The 4,121-nt window shown below is 40.6% G+C and overlaps 1 protein-coding gene across 3 annotated transcripts in view; it reads left to right on the top strand.

Annotated features, from left to right (window-relative positions):
- The first annotated feature begins 51 nt into the window (after positions 1-51).
- LOC101862347 overlaps positions 52-4,121 on the top strand; it is a 33,878-nt gene continuing 29,808 nt past the window's right edge. The window contains exons 1-2 of one of the 3 annotated variants that reach the window (XM_035969618.1): positions 52-398; positions 655-823. The gene's annotated coding sequence lies outside the window, so the exon portion shown is untranslated. Of the gene's footprint in view, positions 824-4,121 lie in introns of all 3 variants that reach the window. The other 2 variants (XM_035969617.1, XM_035969619.1) reach the window with 2 other exon arrangements.

Raw genomic sequence — 4,121 nt, forward strand, 5'->3', positions numbered from 1 at the left:
CTCTCTCTCTCTCTCTCTCTCTCTCTCTCTCTCTCTCAAGCCTAGCGGTCTTGTCGTCCCCACATATCAACAGAGCACGTATTAGCTGAGCGTCTCCCTCCCTCTCTCTGTGGGTGAGCACGGTTATGCACTCACCAGCAAATTCATTGCTCGCAACACCAACTACCTCCGACTAGATGTTACCTCGCTAGTTCTTTCATAACTTTCACGTCGGCTTCAGAAGGCTGGTGTTCCATTCCCATTGTCTTTTCGAGCCACAGGAAGAGAAACATGTGATAAAGGTTCATTCGGTTCATGTGCCTCCAACCATGTCACGTGAATTCACCGTTTTGTTTGGAAAAGAAAAGGCCTGATTCAAACCACAGATATTTTTGTAAATCTTTAGGAATAGATCTCAGGTAAAACCGGTGTTATTGTCGGATGTTAAAAACTGGAATTTAGATTAAGGCGCAAAGAATCATGAGACAATTAAGCTTAAGATAAAGTAACGACTGAAAAATGTTGCCATCTTTAAATTAAGTTGATTTCATACCGAAGCAATAAATATATCTTGTGCATTTACTTTTTCATTGATGATTCTGACTTTTGACGAGAGGCGTACACGTTTAATTAGACGATGCTTTACCTATTTATTTCGTACGACCTGACTTGCAGGATCACGCAGGGAACTTGTGGCGTGTGACGTCATAATATAGACAGTCAGGAGGGGGGAAAAGTTTCGTCGCGAGTTGTTTCCGACAGAACTGCAAAAATGAACTACAGTTCATTATATATTTAAGGACGCTTCGCTTGTCAAGGATATTATCTGCTGGACTTCTGAACGGTAGGTCTTTGTCTCTGTAATATTATTCTGTGGATCAACATATTATTCTAATGGTCGGTGTATTCTATTTGTCAGTATAATTCATTAGTCGGTATATTCCATTGGTCAGTACATTATATTGGTCAGTATGTTTTATTGGTCACTGTATTCTATTGGTCATTGCACTTTATTGGTGAGTGTATTCTTTTGATCAGTACATTCTATAGGTCAGTGTAAATTTATTCTATTGATCGATATTATTCTTTTGATCAATGTATTGTATTGATCAGTGCCATCTATTGGTCAGTATATTTTATTGATCAGTATTATATTAGTATATTTTGTTGATCAGTGTACATTTTATTCCATTGGTCAGTACAATATATTCATTTAAAGAATGCACTCTGTTGATCAGTACATTCTATTGGACAGTATGTAGCCCATCGTTCACCTTAATCTAGAAATCTCACATTCAAATGACTCTACGAGCATACTTGTTTATTTTTAGAAAGATTGTGTGTTGCCTTACATCAAATGTATGGGCAGTAACATGAAGTTAAAGCCAAAGGTTTTAAAAATAACATGGGAACAGAACACGAGATATGATATGGGAAACAACATTGAAATAGAACTTTTAAGTTGACAACTTTATCTCCTGGCCAGTGCAGTTATCATTTACAGTGGGTGGTTGGAGGGCGCCGTGGTTAGGTCCTACTCTTTTCTTTCCCTTTTTTCTTTCAGTTTCTGTCTTACATTGTCCACCGGCGTCTATGGTGCAGCCATTAAGTAATTCTCGGTCGCGCGCAGGAGAGACACGAGGATTTTTATCGAGTATCTCGGTCTTTCCGTTGGGATGCTGTGTCGCTCCCGGCCCGGGCTGGCTCTGAAAGGCAGGGTCAAAGCCCACGCTTTAAATTATCTTCAGTGTGTGTAATGGCGAGCGTATAATGCGTTTTCCTCTCTTTTTCATTACCGTTATCTTGTCTACGGACTTCACCTAAATCAAACAATCGTTTATCTCCCCAAATATTTGGCAAAGCACTTTTATGTAGATCTAGGTGTCTTTATATCCCCCTCGACACAATAAAGGTCATTTTTTAGGCAGGCTTCTAACCTTGTCAGCCAGGGCCAGCCCTGGATAGAGGAATACATTCCATCAGAAAGACGGAGATACTCAATACAAAATTATGTTATCCCCACTTGGTAATCGAACTCAGGTCTCCTGAGTGTGACAATGAAGCGCCTGACCGCTACTCCACATACACCTGGGGTGGAATGTTAGCACAATGGACATGATATCCACTGTTAGTTCAGTTAGTAGCATGCTAGAGGCTATGAAGTAGATGATGACCCCGCTTCGAATTCTCAGGGCACGTCGTTAGCTCAGTTGGTACTTGGTACCATGCTGGACTACGGAGCGGATGACTCTGGTTTGAATATCCGAACTGGCTTTCTGAACTTAGGTTGTTTGGGAGAGTTTTTAACGCTCTCCAAACATAACTCGTCTCGGTCTCAACAGTTATGGATGTTAAATTCGGAGGTCTGGTCTCTTTTAATAATCTTACAGTGTTGAAAGGTACGTAAAACGAATACAATTTTGCAATTTATGTTCAAATTCTCAAAAGGGCGTTTGTGAATTTTGGGTTGTCTTAGGGCGTTTCCGTAGTACTGTGTCTATTCGAATTTGTACTACCAAGAGAGCAAACCCCATGATAGTTCTGTCTTTAAATAAAGCATCCTCAACAATCCACACACGATATTATTACAATAGCATTTGTGTTGACGCAGTTACACGTAGAAAACGTAAGCCCCCTGTTCAATTCCTGTGTGGGTAGAATCCTTATCAAGTATCTCGGTTCTTCTGCTGGGATGTTGTATCCCTCTATTAGCGTGGTTTTACCCTGACAGTCAGAGTCAAAGCAGCCCGCCACCTAAAGTATACATATTTTATAGTATCGATAAGGTCGTAAAACACCTACAGTTACAAATACAGTAGCTAAAAAAAACTCTTTGACTGAATCTCTGCCCTACAGTTTTGATTCCACTTTCTCATATCTCTAAAACAATAGTTTCAAGAGCAAAAAAATAAGTGTCGCTACCATCGCTGATTTTAATATTTAGTTATCAAGATACATCGGAGACTCAAAATGGTAACAGAGAGCTGTAATATTTGTGTTTTTACGCCCCAGTCGACACAATTTATACCATTTAAGATGTAGGCTTTCAACTCTACCTGTCAAGGCCAACACGGACTGGAAAGGATACAACATCTCAGCAGAAAGACAGAGACACCCGATAAAATTCCTTTCCATTCGAGAATCTAACTCGGTTCCCCTTCGTGCGACAGCAGAGTGCCAGAACGCTACAACACAGATGCCGATAAATGTTGGTGTGGCTACCGGCATTTTTAAAATAGATATTCCCACTGTCTCAATCAGGGGCTTTGACCCAGTTGTAGTGTACACTGTTTGACAGACTGTCGGCTGTGGTGTAGTGGTTAGGCGCTTGGCTTTCTCACATAAAAAACCTAGATCTAAGTCCGATTCCCGTGTGGATAAAATTTGTTACCGAGTATCTCGTTCTTTCGGTTGGGACGTGTTCCTCACAGCCTGAGTTGACCCCACGGGAATCCAACTCCTGTCTTATATCTAACCTCTGCACCAAAGTCACTGGTAGAGAGACTCATAATCTTTCACGTTGCGACTCAAACCTTGGTTATTTAGAGCAACGGTTTTCATGTCTTTGCGTGTGATAGCGAAGCGCCTAAACACGACACCGCAGACGCCAATGAGCTCGCTTTGGGCCTTTTATACTAGGTAGGGCCCTTTACTAGCTCAGTTGATGTCATGCTGGACTATGGAGCGGATGGCCCTGGTTCAAATCCCTCACTGGGGGTTCTTCGTCGGGTCGTTTTGTGGAGGTTCTGAGGCTCTCAACATCGTTAAAGCCATACATTTACAGTTATTTTTTTCTTTTAATGTACCAGGCTTGCGCTGGGAAAATTGTGTGCGTGAATACATTCTACCAGTGTCTGTCAGGTAAAGAACAATGTGGGTTCTACCGACAAGAACTTCATGATAAGCATCGACTAATTAGTCGTAGAAATAACAATATTAATTATAACTATCGTAAAAGTGATAACAATAAGGATACCAGCGACACTTATTATAGTATCAATAATAATAGTAATGACATATAATAACAATGCTTTGCAAAAAAGACAGTCACTACTACTACAACTACTACTACTACTACTACTACTACTACTACTACTACTACTACAACTACTACTACTACTACAACTACTATTACTACTACT

Source organism: Aplysia californica, unplaced genomic scaffold, assembly GCF_000002075.1.
Source record: "Aplysia californica isolate F4 #8 unplaced genomic scaffold, AplCal3.0 scaffold00163, whole genome shotgun sequence".
NCBI lineage: Eukaryota > Metazoa > Mollusca > Gastropoda > Aplysiida > Aplysiidae > Aplysia > Aplysia californica.